This window comes from Vidua macroura (genome assembly GCF_024509145.1).
Source record: "Vidua macroura isolate BioBank_ID:100142 chromosome W unlocalized genomic scaffold, ASM2450914v1 whyW_random_scaffold_30, whole genome shotgun sequence".
Lineage (NCBI taxonomy): Eukaryota > Metazoa > Chordata > Aves > Passeriformes > Viduidae > Vidua > Vidua macroura.
In genome coordinates, this window is record NW_026530534.1 from 2,735,935 (window position 1) to 2,758,608 (window position 22,674).

The window sequence follows — 22,674 nt, forward strand, 5'->3', positions numbered from 1 at the left end:
TCAATACATGTATCCTATGACTAAGGTTACTGTAGCTGTTATCCAGTTTGCACAATGGGTCAATAAGGTGAGGAACTAATGTATTTTTAACTTCCTGTGTTGTGATTTGACACACTGGCCAAATACCAGGCACCCACTGAAGTTGCACGCTCACCCTCCCCTGCCACAGCTGGGCAGAGGAGAGAAAAAAAAAAATAAATTAAGGCCTCATGAGTTGAGATAAGGACTGGGAGAAAACACTCCAAGGGCAGAACAGGCTCAACTTAGAGGTTCAAAGTGAGTTTATTACTAACAAAATCAGACTAGGATAATGAGAAGTAAAATAAGCCCTTAAAACACCTTTTCTTCTCCCAACCCCTCCCTCCTTCCCACCGACAGTGCAGGGAGACAGGGCATGGGGATTTTGGTCAGTTCATCACCTGAGATTTTCTTCCACTATGCAGGGAGAGGAGTCCTTCCCCTGTGAGACCGTGGGGTCCCTCCCACAGGAGACAGTTCTCCGTGGACTTCTCTAGCATGTGTCCTATCTCATGAGCAGCAGCTCTCCCAAAACTGTGGCAACGTGAGTCCCTCCCATGGGCAGACAGTCCTCCCAAACTGCTGTGGTGTGGGTCACTCTTCCATGGGGTGCAGTCCTCCAAGGACAGGCTGCTCTAGCCTGGAAGCAGGGGCCTCCTCTCTCCACTGAGTCTAGATCACAGCCTCCTCCAGGCATCCACCCGCTCCAGCGTAGGCACGTCCCCCACGGGCTGCGGGTGGATCTTTGCATCCCCCAGTGAATCCCCATGGGCTACAGGGGGACAACCTGCTTCACCATGGGCTTCACCACAGCCTGCAGGGGTATCTTGGTTTTGGCACTTGGAGTACCTCCTCCCCCTTCTCCACTGCTCTTGCAGTTGCCATGTTGTTTTCCCTCACATGTCCTCACCTCCTCCTCTTCTCTAGATGGAATTAAAACTGCGTGTGTACTTTGCTTTGATTTGCTTCCTAAATATGTTATTACATAGGCATTACCACCATCTCTAATTGGCCCAGACTTGGCCAGCAGCATGTCCATCTTCAGAGCCATCAGGAATTGGCTCTGCCAGACATAGTGGAAGCTTCCAGCAGCTCATTACAAAAGCCACCTCTGTGGCCCTCTCCCACTACCAAAAACCAGGCTGTGAAAAACCAACACACTCTGGAAAGCAGGCACATGGCTACATGGCTAACACAGACTAAGTGTATGTTTTTGGGGTTTCATCAATAATGGTACCCATTGTGAGGAAGTAACACCGGGGGAAGCTTTCTCCCAACCTGCCAGTTTTCAGCTTCCTTTTTCAACCTCTGTCAAGTGTCGGAGTCCAGGACATCCCTCTGGCTGCCCTGGCTGTCTCGAGACCCTGGCAGGGGTCTCGGAGACCCTGGCAAGAAGTCAAAAACATCTGTGGCTTCAATTTTAGCCTGTGGAAAGCTGTCAATTCTATATGAGGAATTACAAGTCACAAGGGTTTTAGTAGAGTGATGTTTAGATTAACACAGGGTGGAAAAATAGAATTTTGGGATTTTTAGAATAGGGTTCAAGGGGGTACAAGATGGAGGAATTTGGGCGTGTCCTAGCCTTCTTCTCCTTCGTCTTGTCCTCCATGCCTTTGTGTGGTGGTGGCACTTTTCTATTGGTTTAAGGTAGAGATTCACTGTCTAACATGGATGATGGGAATTGGTAATAATTTGTAAACATGGTACACGTAGTTTTGAGTATATAATGTGGAAGCTGCCCAGAGCTTGAGACCAGACTGCCATGGCTTCTGTACTAGACAGACCACGGCAGGTCAGAGAGAAAATATTGTAGATAAGAAATAATAAACAACCTTGAAAGCACAATCGGAAGCATTCCAGACTTCTTTGGCTGCGTTCAGGCTAGGGAAGCAAAGACTCTTTACAATCTCTCTTGGGGTCACCCTGACCTATAGGAACCCCGAGAGAGAAGAAATCCACAGTCAAGGTCGGGATTGAAGGCACTTGAGATGATAGTTCACGTTCAGATTCAGGTGTTTATTATTTCTTATCAATGTTACGGTCTCACAGCAGTGAGTTCTGCAGTCTTTCATTAGTAAGGCACAAAATGGCTAACTATCTCTTGTTACAAAGTTTTTTAAGGCTAAACTATCCAATCAAGAAATGACACCTAAATTATTTTTCCTTTTAACCCAATAACTAATTCCTCGAAGTCCGCACTGCAGACTTTTCTCTCCAATTACAAAATACCACCCAAATCCATGAAGAAGAAGGAAGAAGACAGTAAAGAACAACCTGCCTCCGCCCTAAAACCTCCATCTTGCTTCATATTTATTACTATATTCTAAAACCCCAAACTCTATGTTTTCCAACCTGTGATATTACACACTTCTAACCAACTACACACCTGTAATCCCAGTGCTATCAATCAATTTTGGAAGCTGGTTCCACAGCCTCAGATCAAATGCAGTGCTGTCCTGGGGGTCAGTGCCTGTCAGCACAGAAAGTCTAAAATTCTCAGCATTCAGGGTTCCAACACCAACCTTTCACCCATTTCTTTGAGCCTACCCGAACAGCTTTCAAAGGGTTCAAATCTCTAAATGCCAATGATATTGTACAGTGGCTGTTGTTGCTGATAGGCCTATTCTTTTTAGCATTCAGAGATAAGGTGAGATTGTCTTGGGTAACTACTCTAACGTCTACTTCAGCGATTAGGGATGCTTCCCCAGAGCCTGATGCTGCCCTACAGTTTGACACTGCCCAACAGTCCACCTCAGAAATGAACCACTGGGATTGGATAGGGGTATTGGAGGAAATATGCCAGAAGCTGAGAGAATACACTTTCCCAGCTGGTGGAAAACCCTGTCCCTGCCTCAAAGAGGGAGAGTCTGATGGTGCAGCAGTGGAACCCATGAACATTACAACCATCCAGGTTCCAGCTGAACCACAAGGGCAGTCACAGCCAGCAACAGTCACTCCCGTGTAGAGGAGGATGTATAAGACCAAATCAGTATGCCCAGTTAATGAGGATGAAGTACCGGGGCCTCACAACCAGCAGGAGAGCTGGAGTCTGAAATGGTCACCGAGTCCCTGTCATATGATAGTGTCCTAGGGTGACGTTATGATGCTTGTATCCCCAGTCATCTGTTCTGTTTATGCTGGATTTTATGTTCTGTGCCTTCAAGACTGGCTCTGAAAAGCAAAGTTTTGTTTTGTTATCACCCTGCTCACTCCCCCACGGTCTGCTGGACACAGACAGTGGTACATAGTGCTGCTTTTGCTTTTGCTTTTTGCTTTTTGCTTTTTGCTTTTGCTTTTGCTTTTGCTCTTGCTCCTGCTTGTGCTTGCTTTTGCTTTTTGCTTGTTTGTTAGTTTAGCTAGGCAGTCTGAATTTTCCCTGGACTGTTTTTCTTTCCCTTTTCTTGGAACCATTTGAACCTGCTCCTGACTGGGACCTGGGAAAACACTGAGAGTTTTGCACTTTGTGGCCTGCAGCAGCCATTCCCAGTGCCGGAGGGACCGATAACAGAGTGACCACTCCCAGGAGAGACTTTCTGAATTTGTCATCTCTTCAGAGCGGTGAAAGAGTTTTGTCATCTGGTGTTGTTCATTTTTTGTGCTGGGGAGTGCGTTGCCTGTTAAATAAACAGGTTTTTTTCCACTTCTCTCCAAGGAAATTCTTCCTGAACCAGGTGGGGGGAAGGGCCGAGGGGGCTTGCTTTCTGGGGGCTCCTTCTGGAAGTTTTCTCCCAAATTTGCCCTAAACTAGGACAGATAGTCTCCATAATCTGCGAAAAGATATTGTGCAATGGGGGCACAAGGCTTACTCAACCTGGTTACTTCAGGTTTGGGTCCTTATGGGTGTAGGTGTGCAACTGGATAGTGGCAAGGCAAGGAATTTGGGGTCCTTGACCCAGGATGCGAGTGTTGATTGAATGGGGGGGTTGAACAGATGTTTGTGAGGAAGCCAGGGCCCCTTTCCCTCTGGGAGCGACTTCTAATGAGTCCAAGAGAGAAGATTGTTCACAGAGACAGAATGTGGGAGTATCATCATAGAATGCACTGGAAGACCATTGAGGACGGGATCAAACAGCTGAGAGAAATAGTAGTACTAGAGATACTTTTTGGAAGGGACAGACAGCATGATAATGACCCTGACAAGGTCAGATGCATAGGGCAAATGTAGAACATGGCAAATCTAGGGCCATCCAAATATACCACCGTCATTGCAACAATTAATGCTGAGGACAACCAAGAGACAGTGAGTTCGTTCCCATGTAGCACCAGTGCAAGTCACAGGCCCCAAAGTCAGAGCCCAATGTCCCCCAGCTAGGGAGCGGGGCTACACCCCATGGACTGACCTTTGGTTCTTCCTGTGAGACCTTGGGGAAGACATGAGAAGGTGGGATGGTGTCAGAACCCAAGGTGTCCCTCAGACACTCTTGGATGTTCCGGGTCCAGGGCAGAAGCCTCTGAGACCCTGGCAGGCAGCCAGAAACCCCTGTGGTTTTGAATTTGACCCATGGAACAATTTACCAACTTTGCAGGAAGAACAAGAAATCACAAAAGTTTAGATATTATAATAGAAGTAATCACAAAGTAAAAGGTAGGATTTTTGAGTGCTGTACAGGGGGGTTTTAGGCCTTGTACAGAGGGGTCTGAGTTTTGTACATGGGGGTCAGAGGTTCTAAGATGGAGGGATTTGGGCGTGCCCTGCCCTCCTTCTTTCTCCTTCCTATTCCCCATGTTCTTGGTGATGTTGGCACTCACAGATTGGTTTAGAGTAGAAAGCCACTGTTCAATATAGGTAATAGGCATTGGGGAAAAACTATAAACATTTAATACGTAATGTGTGATATAAAAGATGGCACCAGCCCCTTGGGAGGGGAAAGACGAAGGGAGACGAAGACAGAGGGAGACGGAGAGAGACGCAGAGGGAGAAGGAGTCAGGGAGAATGTCAGGAAGTCTGTGTGCCTTGAGATAATATGCAATAAACTGCCTTGAGACCAGACGACTGAAGACTACTGAGTCTTTCTTTGAAGGCACGGGTTGGAGGAGAGACTTTACCACCACCCGGAGTCACCCCAATCTGGGGGAGATTCCAACACTTGGCGTCCCTGGAGGGCAGTGACAAGAAACGAATTTACCAGACGACCTCCAACTTCCACCCGGGAAACAGGCACACCCCGAAGACTCCGAAGAGAGAGAGAGCGGACAGCTCAAGACGAAACATCCTGACCTTCACCAAGACAAATCATCCCAAGAACAGCCCGGAGAGGAGAAAAACCAGAAGCGCGCCTGGAATTTCTCGCCTGTGAGCTGCTGGACAGTAATCAGGATCATCTCCGGACCGACCTTGCGCTGATTCGGCTTTTGGTTGAGAACAGTTGAGATTAAGAACATGGGGGGGGGCATACTCCCAAGAGCATATTCGAATTTTGTCAGCCCTACAGGGGGTGGCATCCACACATCCTGTAGAGATGGCTCCAAAAGAGCTAAAGGCCCTGTTGTTGTGGGTGCGGTGTAATTACCCGCACACAGAGATGCATCTCTTGTTCGAACCAAATTTCTGGCAAGAGATCAACAGGCATTTGCATTATCTGGCCACAAAAAGAGATAAGAATGCCGCGAAACTTTTGCCTTCAGCGAGAATAATGCTAGAGTTGTTATAAATAGAGGCGAATAATTTGTTCAGCCTTTCAAGAGTCAATCAGAAATGTATTGATTACAGCAAGCGATGGCAAGCAAAAAGCGCTGGGTGCAGCCGGGGAGTCCCCGCTCCGCAAAAACGGCCCACACACCGTTTTCCCCCTTCCCACAGTCTTTTTATACTCTTTTTCTCCGGGGCCGCGGTATCTCTGGGTGTACTCTGCGCTTGCGCCTTCTGTTGCTAGGGGGTCGTCTTCTACTCTCTGTTGGTCACCCAAGGGAAGCTCCTCTCTTCTTCCCCAGCGAAAGTCCACGGCCCTGCAATGGTCTTTTCCATATGCACCTAAGTTCTAATTACACACCCAGCTTAAGTAATCAACATACTAACTAATTTCTGTCTGGCGGTTTTCTGTTATCTACACAAGGCTTCTCCTTTGATTCTCTGTTATCTACACAAGGCTTCTCCTTTGATTTTCTGTTATCTACACAAGGGTTCTTCTTTCTGTCTTGATGAACAAAGAGTCTTTTCTAACTTATCACAATCCCCCCTTTTCTTTTTCTTTATTTTGTTCATCAAACCTTTTTAGTTCTTGTAAGCTAAGGGCTAAGGTTTCATTAGTCTCAGGATCCTCCGGTACGGGTTCATATTTGGCCTTTATTAACATGAGGTGAGCAGCCTCCAATCTCCTCTTTACTATGTCTATGATCCTATTAAAAATGCACGGGCCAAAGGTTAGTCCCAAAATCAGTAAAATTAGGGGCCCTGCCATTGTGGACAATAGGGTAGTCAGCCACGGGGAACTGTTGAACCAGGTTTCATACCAACCTTGTTTGGCTTCTCTTTCCCTTTTTCCTTTCTCTAATCCTTCCCTTAGTTTTGTCATTGTATCCCTGACTACCCCTGTGTGATCTGCATAGATACAACACTCCTGTCTGAGTGCTGCGCATAGCCCTCCTTGCTGTAGGAGCAGGAGGTCCAATCCTCTCCTGTTTTGCAAAACTACTTCAGATAGAGATCTCACTGATTTCTCTAAGGCTGATATCGATTGCTCTATTCGCTCTAAGTCCTCATCTATTGCTACCCTTAGAGAGTGAAATTCTTTTGTTTGTTTTACTAAGGAGGCCACTCCCGTGCTTACACCTGCTCCCCCCATGAGCATTAAAGCAGCTACTGTAAGTGTAGTAAAAGGTTCTCGTTTTTGTAGATGGTGTGCTGGGGTAGTTTGTAGGTTATATACATAGTCTTGAGGGTGATAGATAATTTTTGGGATTATGACTACTTGTATGCAGTAATCTGAGGTCTCATCGAAAATTTCCAGGGAGATGCAGGGTGTGAGTCCTCCTTTTGCACAGATCCACTTTGTGTTCTTAGCAGGGAGTAACCACTTGGCTGGCTTATCCTCTTGTTTTGCTGTAGTTATTATTTCGCACAGGAATTCCATGTGCTGGGGCACTTGGCCAATGCATCTCCCCTTCCCTGTTACTGAGGCCAATGTGATTCCTTGCCCCCGTGGATATTTCCAATTACATGAAGGGGGGTTACTGCCATTTGCACGTCTCGCCTTTTCTGATATTCCGATAGCTTCATAAAATGGGGGTTTAACATCAAAGCAGAGCCAACAATGCTCTGTAAGCCGGGGGTTAGTTACATTCAAGACCCGGTACGCTCCCTCTACCAGCTTCCAAAGGGTGTTAAATGGAGAATCCTCGCTAGGGGGTGCTATTGTCTGGGTGACAACAGTTGAATTTTCCATTCCTGCGTTACTTTGATTATTGATTATTTCAATATGGCTTGGCTCTCCATCTTTAGCTATTACCGGGTTAGGGCCTACTGGTCGGGTATCTGGTGAGATAGGCTCCTTCTTTATGGTGAACATGTTGCCTCTGTCCTTACCAGGTTCCACATAACGAAAACCCCATGTCTGTCCCACTGTCCATCCTGGATCTAATGGTTTAGTTACATTCAGATACACAAATTGACAATTCCCCTGATTGACTATGCCACCCGACCAGTCCTTCTGTGGAGCTTTACAGCCGTAGGGTCCCCAAGAAATAGTAAGCCATTGATCTCCTTCTACTGGCCAATCCAATGCTATTGTTTCACAGCCCCAATACCCACAGAAGTATTCCCCAGGGTAATTGCAATATCCCTTTCCTGGATTTGATGCTGGACACATATAGAAACCTATTTTATTTAGACATGGTTCGATGGGGGCCAGTGTGCATAATGACAGTGTAAAGTTAGGAGATCCGGATGATATCCGAGTTTGGATTTCTTTCCCATCTACTCGGGTTAATATCCATTTAAAGGGTTGATGTGAGAATTGAGAATATCCTCCTGGCAATAACATAATCAGAGGTACAATAATGATAACTTGCCAAGGAGGGTGGAGTCCTGTTTTTGCACTTAACTCATAACTCCCTACTATTCCCCTTTTAGTTTGTTGCCCTTTGTGTCTACCCGGGGTGGTTGAGTCGGTATCTTTGGGGTGATTATCAATACCCAGTCGGGAGTATTTCTGTCTTATTTCACTTGGGATTGGGAAGAGCCTGGTTCTTTCCCCTCTGCCTTGCCCGCTGACTCGGGTGCTTCGAGCCGCGGGGATTACCATCTTCTCGGCAGCAGCGGTACTCTCCAGCGCATCCATTCCCTTTTCCCCTTCTAGCCTTATACTGCTCCCAGTTCTTATCCTTGACCGGGGATGAGTCACACGGGATTTCTTTCAGCTCTTTCCGACAACACCGGTTTACAATATGGGCAACAAGGGGGGCAGGTTCATTCAGGTGGAAACAAAAATTCTCAGGGTTAACCCCTTTTCTGTAAACCTCCCACCACTCTTCTGATTTGAACCTTACCCACTTATTCTCTAATTCTCCTAACTCTAATATGATTCTTGTTAATCCTCGCTCTAGCTTGCAGCAGCTGGAGCAAATCCCAGTAGGTGGCTTTCCTTCGCAGCAATGGACCCACCACCGTTCTTGGCAAGTTTTACAAACAAAGTACACAAAAGGATAACAATCACCACGTATTTCTTCAGATACTACTCTATAATCATCAGCCGAGGGGTAAATGTATCCTTTCTGTTCCCCCTCTTGGTCTATTTGGATTACCCACACTGAGTCCGTTAGTTCTTCTCCAATGTGACCTTCAGGTTTCTGGGTTGGCTCGTTACTCTCCAATGGTCAGCTGTAGTGATCGGTCCTTTAACTCGGCTTGCGTGGGTCCATCCCTTCTCGGCGGTCCGAATTGCTGTCTCTGTGGTGAGCAAAACAACGAAGGGGCCTTCCCAACGAGGTGTTAAAGAATTTTCTTTCCATGATTTAATGAGTACTCTATCTCCAGGTTTAATCATATGTATTGTTAGGTCTAACGGAGGTCTCTGAGTTAACAGCCCCTTTTCCCTCAATTCTCTCCTTCTGTTCATAATTTGCACAATATAGGTATTGATCTGAGAATCTTTCAATCAAGGGTGATCTAGAGGGGCCTCCATATCATAGGGCATTCCGAATAGCATTTCAAAAGGGGATATCCCCACATCAGTTCGGGGTTGAGTGCGGATATTTAATAGAGCCAAGGGCAAACACTTGACCCAAGACATCTTTGTTTCTAGCATTAATTTAGTTAGCTGTTTCTTGATTTCCCCATTCATCCGCTCCACTCTCCCAGAACTTTGTGGGTGCCATGGAGTGTGATACTTCCACTGGGTCCCCAGGGTGGTGAGAACATCTTTTGCTATTTTTGAAGTAAAGTGAGGGCCCCTATCAGAATCTAGGATCTCTATCATCCCGTATCTAGGTATGATTTGTTCTAAAAGTATCTTAACCACCGCATAAAACATTGCTCTGGCGGTGGGGAATGCTTCTACATAGTGTGTCAAGTGATCTATTAATACCAACAAGTACTTGTACCTCCCTATTTTGGGTAGTTCAGTAAAGTCCACTTGTATATGAGAGAAAGGTCTTTGTGCTAACTCTCTCCCTCTCATTGGTCTCTCTCTTTGTTGCTGCTTGTTTACCTTTTGACAGGTCAGGCAGCGTTGGGTTACTTGTTTAGCCAGAGTATAGATCCCTATACACATGTATTTGATAGCAAACTGATCGACTAAGGCCTGAGTGCCCCAATGGGTTTTATCATGTATAGCCTGCAGGATTCTCATGGCTACTCCTTTCGGGAGTACTTCTCGACCATCGGGTAATACCCACTTGCCTTCCTCCTTTTCCCGTATTCCCATTTGGTCTAATTTTTCTTTTTCTTGTACTGTGAATGTTAATAAATATTTCTTTGAGCCATGATACCAGCAATGTCTCTTTTGGGGGTTACCACAAGCACTTCTGATGGAATCATCTCTAAACATTTTACAACCTGACCAACACGGTGTTGTTCCTGAATCATCTCCACAAGCAGAGCAATCCTCCTTTTGTGTAACCTCAAGCTTATGTTTTAAAGTCAGTAGCGCAGCTCTCTTGGCCTCTTGATCACCAAAATTGTTTCCCCTAATGGAGGCTCCTATTCCTGTCTGATGGCCACGGACATGCACTACTGCTATCCTTTCCGGATATCTGAGCGCTTGTAAAACTCGTCGGATTAATTCCTCGTGTATTAACCCCTTTCCTTGTGAGTTAATTAATCCTCTCTCTTCCCAAATTTTACCGAAAGTGTGTACTACCCCATAAGCATATTTAGAGTCAGTGTAGATGGTTCCGTATTTTTCTTTTAACAATTCTAATGCTCTGAGTGCTGCATATAATTTGCATGCTTGTGCTGACCAGCTAGGGCTAAGGGGGCCAGATTCTATTATCCTGAAGGTTTTTCCATCCACCACAGTGTATCCAGATTTCCGTTTCCCCTCAACAACCTGAAAGGATCCATCCACATATAACTGGGCCCCTGAGGCTAGTTCTTCCTCTTCCAAATCTGGCCGTATTTTGGTTTGTTCCTCAATTTGTTGGAGGCAATCATGTGCCAGCTCAGTAGTTGGTTCCCCATATAGGAATTGAGCAGGATTTTGTAAACTGGTAGTTTCTATAGTCAATTTAGGGGATGATATTAGGATGCCCTCATATTTAAGCAGCCTGGCATCTGTTATCCATTTTTCAGCTTTTTGTTGCAAAACTCCCCAGATGTTATGAGGAGATAAGACCCGCAGCTCACTTCCAAAGGTTATTTTCCCTGCTTCTTCTACTAAGAGAGCAGCAGCTACAATTACTTGTAAGCAGGTGGGCCACCCTCTACTAACAGGGTCTAAAAGTTTTGAGAGATACGCCACTGGTTTTTTGTTCTTGGCCCAGTCCTGGGCCAGCACCCCATATGCAGTCCCCTCTTCCAAATTAATAAATAGGAAGAATGGTCTTTTTAGGTCAGGGAGACTGAGGACTGGTGCATTCACCAATTCAACCTTTAGGGCCTTCAGTCGGTCTTCATCTTCAGGTGTCCACTTGAGTAATCCTTTTTGAGTTAATTTTTCATTCAGGAATTTAACTTTCCCACTAAAGTTCACTATCCACTGTCGACAGTATCCAAAAAGTCCTAACAACTGCTGTATCTGTCTCTTATTCTGTGGGGCTTGTAATGAGAGTATACCTTGGACCCTTTCAGCATCCAATTTCTTAGTTCCTTTGGTTAACTTATGTCCCAAGTATTTAACTTCTTCCTCTACAAACTGTAGCTTAGACTTTGAAACCTTAAGTCCCTTCAAACTCAGGAAGTTTAGTAGCTTTATTCTTTCTTTTCTTACTATCTCCTCCCCCTTGCCTGCGATTAGCAAATCATCTACATACTGTACCAAAGCTGTTCCTTCACCTAAGGAATAAGCTGCCAATATTTGTTCTAATGCTTGTCCAAATAAATTAGGGGATTCTGTAAATCCCTGAGGGAGGACAGTCCATCTTAATTGTTGCTTTCGATGGGTATCCAGGTCTTCCCATTCAAAGGCAAAATAATCTCTGGAGGTTTCTTTAAGAGGGCAGGCCCAGAAAGCATCTTTTAAGTCTATTACACTGTACCATTTATTTTCAGGGCCTAACTGACTTAAAAGTGTATATGGGTTAGCTACTACGGGAAATCTTTCAACAGTTATTTTATTAATTTCTCTTAAGTCATGAACTAGCCTGTAACTACCATTCAGTTTCTTTACAGGTAAGATGGGTGTGTTAAAAGGAGACATGCATGGTTCGAGGAGACCTTGTTTTAAGAGTCTCTCAATTTCGGGTTTTAACCCTTGCCTCCCTTCTTGAGACAGAGGGTATTGTTTTATTCTCACAGGTATTTCAGGGTCCCGGATGGTTACTTCAAAAGGTTCGATATTCAATCTTCCTACACTATCGGGGGTGTACCACACTTCTGGATTGATTTAAGCTTCATCCGCGGTCCGTAGGGGACACAGTTTTACGCTCAAATTCTCCTCTATTACTTCCACTCCTATTCCTAGTTCAATCATCAAGTCCCGTCTGAGTAGATTATAATCTGCCTCGGGAACTAATAAAAAGGATCCCACCCCCAGTTTAGAATCAGTCTCCAAAAAGACATCTTTTATCACAGGTACTCCAAAAGGCTCCCCTTTTGCCCCAATTACCTTTACCGTGTCAGATGAAATTTGACACCCCCGGGGAAGGGTCTGGACGGTTGATCATTCCGTCCCCGAGTCTACAAGGAACTCGTATTCTTGTGTCATGGTTTGACGCTGGCGCAATGCCAGCGCCCCCATGAAAATGCACCTTCCCCAAATAAATGCTGTGAGATGTTATCAGGAACAGAGCAGAGCAGGCCCAAGCTTAATAACAAAGGAAAAAAAAACTTTATTAAACTACTACTACTACAGAAAACACATAAACTAAATCCAGGATGAAGACCTTTTAAAACACCCCTCCTCCTCCCAATTCCTAAAACACCCACCATGAAACATCACCCGGGATTCCTGATCAAATTACCACCCTTCAGATAATCAATACTCAAGCTATCAAGGGAGAGAGAAGTCTCTCTTGCACCACAGACCCCCCAGGAAACACAATCGCCACACCCTGTGTTTCCCTGTCACACATGGCAACCGCCCGGAGAAAATCTGCCACTGTGACACTCTCCTTTCCATGTCACAGTGCTCTCACCACCGTGCATGGACAGACTGCTCATAGGGCTCCTTTAAGGATGCTTTGCCACGGACCCAGGGATACAACAGTTCAGCTTCTCATCTTGGGACTACAGTCCCCCCCATTTTCCCCTGGGGCCAAGGGTCCTAGAACAGAGATCATCTTCTTTCCCAAAGACAGAGGGTATCACCATTCCCTCCTCAGCTTTCTTCTGTTCTTGCCATTCCTGTGCTGTTAGAAGCTGAAACAGGTCTCCTTGGGTCACCACTGCATCCCGCTAAAATGCAGTCTCTATTGCAGGAGATTTTGCTTCAGTCCATGGCTAACAAGAAAAGTCCAGCCAAAAGCTACTTCATCATCTCCTCCCACCTAAATATTTCTTCTTCTAACATGTCAGGTCCTGGACTGTCTCACTTCCACTACAAATCAAGGACGAGTAATATTTTACAAAGCCCTCATTTCCCGGAAAGGGTTAAAAGTTCAGACTCCCTGCACGGCTGATATCTCGGTCCAACATCCCGTCTCCCACGCTGGGCATCATCCCCCCCCCTTTCTCCTTCTCCTCTGCTGGCAAATTTCCAGGTGCCGCCAGGCTCTCTGTCACTTTCCCTCTGTGGGGGGGGAACAAAGGCATCTCCGCTTCTCTTCACCCTTCCATCCACAGGAGCTGGCTCGGTTCCAGACCTTCAGCCCCCTTGGCCTACCTGGACAAGGCCGCGTGGCTTCCCCTCCCCCACCCAGCCCATGGCTGGGCAGGGGAGAGCCTGCACTCTCTGACGACCAGAACCCAAGAGACAGTTCCCCTGGGAGTTCTTGCTTTTAACCCCCTGTGTTCTCAGAGGCGTGTCCATACTTTCAGTGGTCACTCCAGGTGCCAATATCCAAACCTGACCACTGATTGGTTTGACCCAACTTCCTGGAAAAAAAATTCACTTCCATGTCAAACCACGACATCTTGCTGCTGGGGAGCTATCTTTAGCTTTACCAGGGGCTCCGTTCTTTCTCTTGTCCCCAGCAGATAGAGCCCCTGACACCCCTAGTCTTCCTGAAACTGTTTTTCATAAGCTATCCTTTGTCGGCGTTCCTGCTTAATGTGACCCCTCCTCCCACAGTAAAAGCAGGCAATTCTCTCCTCCTTCCTCTCATCAATCCCATCAGTCCGCCCTGGAATTCGCTTACTTCCCCGCACGGCTGCCCCCTTCTGTAAAGGAGAGGGGGCAGTTTTCTGCCCTTCTCAAACTGCCGCTACCATCATCCTAACTTGCTTTTTATGAGTTTCATCCTCCCTCCTTACATAAACTTTCTGCGCCTCTCGCAATAATTCATCCAATCCTCTTCCTTGCCAATCCTCCAATTTTTCTAGCTTCTTCCGAATGTCCACCCATGAGTTTGCTACAAACTGTGTTTTTAGCAAGGCCTCCCCTACTGGGGTATCAGGGTCCACTCCAGAATATAACTGAAAGATTTTTCGCAACCTTTCCAACCATTCTGTGGGGTCTTCATCCTTTTTTTGCTGTTCTCGAAAAGCCCTGTGAATATTCTGTCCTCGAGGGACAGATCTTCTTATTCCTTGTATTATAATGTTCCGCAAATCTACCATATGGGCTCTGTGTTGCGGATCCTGGTTGTTCCAGTCAGGGCGTTGCATAGGCCACTTGGTGTCTGCGAGGGGCCCTTGTTGATGTTCATCATCCCATATTCTCATCCCTACATCTCTAATCATCCTCCTTTCCTCAGAGGTAAATAATATACCTAAAATAGATTGCATCTCATCCCAAGTATAAACGTTCGGACCCAGAAATTGGTCTAACCTTTTGGCGACTCCAAGGAGGTCCTCTAAGAGATGTCCCATTTCCTTTTTGAACTCCCTCACATCTCCCGAGTTCAAGGGTACAGACACATATCCAACTCCTAAGATTTGGGCTGGTTGCCCCGGTTGCCCTGCATTAGGGTTAGGGACCATCCCCATTCCTGCTTCTCGGAGTGGGAACAATCCCAATTCCTCCCGCCTTTTCCTAGTCTGGCTTCTAGTTACCCGCTGGTTATTCCCCTGGAGCTCAGCATTCAACTCATCCCCCTTCGAGTCATATTTTGCCGAGTCGTTTTGTGCCGGGGCAGAGGGGTCAGGATGTTGTGGTGAATGTGGAGGCAGGGGAGGGTAAAGGTTCCGGGGAGGAGAACGGGGAGGGGGAGCTGGTGGTAGAGGAGGTGATGGAGCGGGAGGAGGTATGTAGGGTGGAGGGGTGGAATCGGGTAGGTCTGTATCCTCTTTCAATCTTTTCTTTTTCTCCCTAGTACTAAGTGCAAACAACTTAGTGCAAGTTTCCCCCATTATCCAGAGGGAGGCGTACTCGCTCTCCTCTGAGTTCGAGGGCTCTTTAGAATTCACATAAATATTTAAAGCCTGACATATCCAATCCTCAAATGAGCCAAACACTGGCCAGTACAAATGGTCCCCTCTTATTTGTTTCCCTCCCCAAACCTCTATGCAGTAGTGCACCATTTTCACCTTGTCCTTTCCTTTCCTGGAGGGGAAGGAATCCCAACTTTTAATCATTAGTCCTAATGGGCTATCTGGAGGAATCTGGGGAAGCTTTACAGGGTTTCCCCCACCCATGGGACCAGAGGGCTTGCTTTTCCTCTGTCCCATCTTCCGGAGTGCCTTCTCACACAGACCTCTTCACTTCCCTCAATTCGTGGCCCAGCCCGTCGCCGGGTGTGGGAAACGCACTACTATGAGGTCCCCACACTCACGTCGTCTCACAGAGACGTCTCACTCAACACACTCCGGGATCCCAACCCCGACCGAGCGGGCCCCGCTCCCTCTAAACGGAGCAACCTCAGTAGCCCCGAAGGACCACTGAAAGGTACTTACACAGTCCTGTGTCTTCGCCCGGGACTTCATGCACAAAGATTAAGGGGTTGCCAGCTATTCTTTGCTTGCCACCGAATCTGGGTTCCTCGGTAAGGGTCCCAGAGGGGAGACTCCTGAGTGGGGCTCGCTGCCAAAGCAGCGAGGGCGCCTTTCCGGGAGGAGCTTCCAGCGGATAGCCCTTATCCGAGTCACGGCACCAGATTGTTATAAATTGAGGCGAATAATTTGTTCAGCCTTTCAAGAGTCAATCAGAAATTTATTGATTACAGCAAGCGATGGCAAGCAAACAGCGCTGGGTGGAGCCGGGGAGTCTCCGCTCTGCAAACGGTTCACACTGTTTCCCCCTTCCCACAGTCTTTTTATACTCTTTTTGTTCCATGTCTGCGGTATCTCTAGGTGTACTCTGCGCTTGCGCCCTCTGTTGCTAGGGGGTCTTCTTCTACTCTCTGGTGGTCGTTTGACGAAGGCTCCTCTCTTCTTCCTTGGTGAAAGTCCACGGCCCTGTAATGGTCTTTTCCATATGCACCTAAATTCTAATTACACAACCAGCTTAAGTAATCAGCATACTAGCTAGTTTCTGTCTGGCAGTTTTCTGTTATCTACACAAGGCTTCTCCTTTCTGTCTTGATGAACAAAGAGTCTTTTCTGACTTATCACACCCTATTCCTAGTTTTACCTGTAAGTTTCTTCTTAATAATTTGCTACCTACCCCAGGGACCAATAAGACATCCTCCATCTAAATTTTAGTTTCTCCCCTAATTACCACATCTTTAACGACAGGAACTGTGAAACTCTCTCCTTTTGCTCCTATTACCTTTACAGTCTCTTTGCTCACACTATAACCTTTTGGAATATTTAACAGGCAGGTTCTTTCTGCCCCTATGTCTACCACAACTTCTAATTATTCTTCTTGGGGACTCACTTTTAAAGTTATCACCGGCTCCAGATGGTATTTGTCCCCTAAAATATAGAGCTTATGACTTCTCTATTCCTCTTTTGTGCCCATCTCTGGGAAGATTTTCAGATCTTTTACCTGATTAGTACAATTTCTCTTATAATGTCCTAAGTCTGTCTAACTATTCACTTGGAGTTTCTTCTTTCTCTCTTAAAAGCTGTCCCTAGAAAGCCTTTTTTTTTGCATTTCGCCTTCAGGATTCCGTCTCTTTTATTTCCTTGATTATCAAATTACGATAATTATTCATGTGTTTCCTCCCCTCCTCATCATTTTGACCCCACTCAGGAGGTGCTTCCTCTAGAGAGAGTTTCCCTGAACAGCCGGAGTTGTGGTTACCGAGGGAACGGAACGCAGGGCAGGAGGGGGGTTTAGGGGAGGGATCCGCGCCGAGGCTTAGTCCTCCAAGGCGCAGGCGGGGTCCGCTGCCGGAACGGCCAGAGGGGCATCTTCTGGTGGAGACCGAGCCGCACATGTCTGATGGCGGCCGACTTGGCAGCTCCCGGCAGAGACAAAGCAGGAGGAGCGGCCCCGACAGCAGCGGCATTGCCCAGCGCAGACGGCACGGACAGGGCAGCCGAGGATGGGACTGCCGCGACAGACGGGACCCCCCCCAGCGCGGTCAGCGCGGCGACCCCAGACCATGTGGCAGGACGGACCCCTGGCACGGCTGGCAGAGCGGCCGCGGGCCAGGCGGCCGGGACCGGGGCAGACATATTCACCAGCGGGGCCGGAGCCGGGATGGCGGCAGGGACCGGCGGTGCAGCCCCGAGCGGCGAGACCGGGGCCGGGACGGGAACCGGGACCAGCGGGTTAGCCGCGGGCGGTTGGGGGGGGGCGAGTGGGAACGGAGGAGGCAACACTTGCTGTTATGAACAGTTTCCACGTGTTCCCCAGAGACGCGGGCAGGGCCTTCCTAGTTCCCATGGCAACACTAACAGAAACTACTAACTCTAGCTAAGTACCCATATTGAAATGCTAATTAGCTAATTGCTCTGTTTGTTTTCTCTAAACTACTTGGAGATAACTGGCCTCCCACCCCTCCACACTGCCATTCTGGGACTAACATGCAAATAAAACCCCTTAGGATCATGGGAGTATTTTTAGGAGATAAAAAGGAATAAAAATCAAAAACTGAACACAGTAGAGGAGTCTAGACAAATGCCCTAGCTGAGGAAGAGGGAAACATCCCCTGATTGACTTTTAACCGTTGCCATCACCTAAGAAAGAACAGACTATATTAGGCTCTGAGAAGCAGGGCGATAGAGAGACAGAGAGCCCTGGTGCTGCCACCACGGAAGGAGGGGGGACAGCTGTTGTTCTGGACTTCAGCAACAGACTCTGCACGCCATGCCTCCTCATCCTCGCGCCACCGGTGTGCCACAAGGAAAGGAGAAAGGACAGCTGCTGCTCGGGACTCCAGTGACTGACTCTGCACGCCTCCTTCCTTTCGGCTGCCTGGGAAAGCTACGACCGCGGGGGCGAGCCCTGCGTCGAGCCCCCTGCCCAGCTGATCTTTTTAATAAAGAGCTGAACATTAATAAAGGCATTAGTCCTGTTCATTTCACTTGCAAACGATCCCAATCTTTTTCTTTCCTCCCTTCCTCCAGTTCCCAGCCCATTTCTTTCCCCCCTTTTTTTTTTTCTTGCGTTGTCTCAGTGGTTTCTGATACTTTAAAGATTTTTATTCTCCTAAAATCTCCCGTCCAGCATATGGCATATTCTTTTTTCTGGATTGAACGGTTCTTTTGAATTTATAAATAAATTTTAGACCCTAACAAATCTAAATTTCTACTTGGATACTTTGAAATGGTCGAAGAGCTAACTCACGACCTCCTAATGTTGTTTTTCTCATCACCTTTTTATTTATTTTTTGGCAAGTTATAACTCTTTCAATCGCTTGCCTTGCTACTCCAAAAAAATCCCAATGCATCCATAGCTCCTTTCTTGTGTATTACATATTCCAGTGCTCTTTTTAGAGTATAAAATTCACAAGTTTGAGCTTACCAGTTTAAGGTTAATTTCCCTTTTTCAATAATTTTCCCATCAACTACTGCATACCCTGTATTTTCTCTTTTTACAGGGATTTGTATCTTTGTTAGCTAACATAACCCCCCAAAGGGCTATCTTGGGGTATCTCTGCTGGTACCCTTTTACTCCTTTTTTTTTTTTTTCTTTCTGTACCCAACTTACTGGTTTTCTGTCCCATTTTTCAAGATTTTATCTATTCATCCCCTGCCTCTGTTTCCCACTTTCTTTAACAACCTCAATACCACCTTCTTTCAACTACCGACAAAAAAAAAATCCTTTTTCTCACAATACTATTCAACACAATACACCTCCCTCCAAGGAGATAAAGTGAAGCTCAAAATAAACAATCTACATTACATGTATTTCCATTCATCTACATTTACTCACCTTTATTTCTCACTCACTCTCACACACATTTACACCCTCAGGCCTGTTCATTCATACTTCTCGACTTCTGCTTAACCGAGTTTTTGGTTCTTGTGTCTCGCCCACATGGACTGTGCAACATTTTATTTGACATCCCAGAACTTTAAGTACTGACACCCTTAAGTTTCCCCACTGACTTAGGTTCAGCACTCCGTAAATTTTCCTTTTCTTTTATCGGAGAGAGGAAGGAAACGTTAGCAAACCTCTTAGAGTTACACGAAGTCGATTCCTATTGCCAGAGAATCACGGATCTGTCTAAGCCCCCCTACCCTGACCCCTTCCACCTCCCCGCGGTTTGGCTATCCCTCTTCCCTAGAGATAGCCTCAGAGTCAGGGGTTCGGACCTCTGCACCTTGCCTGATCTGGACTCCCCACCCCTCCACCTTGGGGAATGGGTCACACGACTACCCTGCGCATCCACGGTGCTAAAAGGTCCTATGATACTGTGCCCCCCTTGCTTTGGGGTCAGCCTCTCTGGGCTTCAGTACTGCCAGGCCTCCGGGAAGTGCCCTGAATTTGGTTGCCTCTGGTGCCAGTTCACCTGTGAGGCTGTCTGCGTGTGACTCAGACTCTTTAGTCACAGCTTCCCCCACACGCCCAGGGGAACAAGGGCTTGTTTGTGGGTCATGCCTCATCCCCCACCCACCGGGAAAACAACGGCTTGTTTTTGTGTGGGACCCACCCTCACACACAACAAGACAACAAGGTACCTTTTACATTCAACTCATCTATTACACTTTTAGGTGTTACTGGCCACTCTCAGTGCTCTTGGATATCCCTCAGTCCAGATGTGTTGTCCAACCCAAGATGCTCTTGGGCCTTTTTATCCCTCAATCCAGCTGTGTTGTCCAACCCCAGATGCTCTTGGGCATTTTTATCCCTCAATCCAGCTGTGTTGTCCAACCCCAGATGCTCTTGGGCATATGCTCAATCCGGCAGAATTTTGCTCAACCCTGGATGCTCTTGGAATGTTAATCCCTCAACCCATCAGGTTTTATGTTGTATTGTGTTTTTAAGTTTCATGTTTTTGTACCAGTTCTGTAATGGTTCATCCCTTTACACCCCCTCCCCATGGTTTTACCCTGAACTACCCCTTTCCTTGTATGTCAATACCCTCCTCCTTCCCTGATGTGAATCTCCCCCCAGTTTGCTGGATCATTCCCCTGTCCCCTCCCTGGTGCCTTGTCCATCACTCAACTCCCCATCCCACTCATCCAGAACCTTCCACAAAGAGCGTTGAGTGATTGGACAGGGGCCAGGGGTCCCTCCTACCCACCTCCCCTATTGGATTCCCCACCTGTCTGTCTCCCCACCTTCCACTCCCCTAAACATTCCCATTGGTGGGTGGGTGATCTCCCCCCATGTTTCCACCCCCGTTTATATTGTGCTGCACAGCCCAGTCCGGGGCTTCTGTCGGTTGGTTCCCCTGGGTTGTGGATCTCCCTGGAGCTCTCCTCAATAAACCTGGACTTAACCCCTGACTGAAGTCGACTCCCTGCTTCCACCATCGTCACAAGTGTCTCACCCCACAAGGCCAAAAGCCTTAGCCGCCCTCCTGACCTCCTGAGGCACGGGAGAGTGTCCCCTGCCATCCGCTGTGCCGGACCGAGCCAGGAGTCTCCGAGTGGACACAAGGAGTGGCACAGCGACAGTTTTAATTCTGGATGCTCTTGGAATGTTAATCTCTCAACCCAGCAGGTTTGAATCCTGGATACTCTCGGGCACTCTTATCCCTCAATCCAGCAGAATTTTTAGGGGCCCCTTCCACACTATTTCTTCTGTTTCCCCCAGTGGATTATGCCAGGAAAACCCTCGGCTTCTTCTCTCCAAGGGGGTCCACTTCTTCCCTGAGACCCAGTCCCAGTTTCCCCGGTGGGGCGTTCTCTCACTCTTTTTTTTTTTTTTTTTTTTTTTTAATCACTCACTTTGTCTCTTTACTGGCCACTTTTCTAGCAAAAAGACGAAACTGCAACATGGGAGACTACCACTCACTTGGCAGGTCTGGGATAACCAGCCCGCGTCTCATTCACACACATTCATCCCCCCCTTCTCCCCCCCCCCCCCTCCAAACTTACCTATCCTTTGTCCTTGGGTCTTTGTTCTTCGTGTACACTTTAGTCTTAGGGCCTAATTACCATGGTTTTAGGGAATCCTTTCCCGTTTCTTTGTTTTATTGCCTCCTTTTGTCCATCGATTGTAACCTGCGTCTGTCGGTCACACCAAGGGAACAGAGCGAGGCTGCCTAACCAGGGCAGGATGCGTCTTCCTCACCCTGACTCTCCTAAGGCACTGGCAGAGAGGTGTTAGAAACCATCCTCTGCTACCATAATTGTCAAAAACACCAATCACTTGTTTTTTAAAATTTTAAAAGTTTATTAGTAATAAAATAGTTATAAAAATAGTAAGAAAATTAGAGTAATAAAAATTTGGACAATTAGGATTAGGACAATACAAGACAATAAAAAGCAAAGAATTACAGGCGTCTGTAAGTTTTTGGACACTGTCATGGTTTGACACTGGCGCAATGCCCCTGTGAAAATACACTTTCGTAAATAAATGCTGTGAGATGTTATCAGGAACAGAGCAGAGCAGGCTCAAGCTTAATAACAAAGGAAAAAAACTTTATTAAACTACTACTACTAGAGAAGATACATACACTAAATTTAGGATGAGGACTCTCTAAAACACCCCTCTTCTTTTTAATTTTTAAAACAACTACTATGAAACATTACCCGTGATTCCTGATCAAATTACCACCCTTCAGATAATTAATAGTCTATCAAGGGAGAGAGGAGTCTCTCTTGCGCTATAGACACCCCCCCCCCCCCCCCCCCCCCCAGGAAACACAGTTGCTACCTCCTGTGTTTCCATGTTACACATGGTAACTGCCCGGAAAAAATCTGCCAGTCTGACACTCTCTTTTCTATGTCACAGTGCTCTCACCACCGTGCATGGACAGACTGCTCATAGGGCTCTTTTAAGGATGCTTTGCTATGGACTAAAAGAGACAACAGTTCAGCTTCTCATCTTGGGACTACAGTCCCCCCATTTTTTCCTGGGGCGAAGGGTCTAGGAACAGAGATCATCTTCTTTTTGAAGACAGAGGGCATCACCATTCCCTCTTCAGCTTTCCTCTGTTCTTTCTATTCCTGTGCTGGTGGTTGCCGAAGCAGGTCTCTTTGGGTCACCACTGCATCCCCCTAAAATGCAGTCTCTATTGCAGGAGAATTTGGTTCAGTCTATGGCTAACAAAAAAAGTCCAGCCAAAAGCTACTCTATCATCTCTTCCCACCTAAAAATTTCTTCTTTTAATATCTCAGGTCTCGGACTGTCTCTCTTCTACTACAAATCGAGGAGGAGTAATATTTTGCAAAACCCTCATTTCCCAGGAAAGGGTTAAAAGTTCAGACTCCCTGGACAGCTGAAATCTTTGCCTAGCACTCTCGACTCCCACACTGGGCATCATCCCCCCCCTTTCTCTTCTGCCGGCAAATTTTTAGGTGCCGTCAGGCTCTCTGTCGCTTTCCCTCTGTGGGGGGGGGGGGACAAAGACATCTCTGCTTCTTTCCACCCTTCCGTCCACAGGAGCTGGCTCGGTTCCAGACCTTCAGCCCCCTCGGCCTACCTAGACAAGGCCGCGTGGCTTCCCCTCCCCCACCC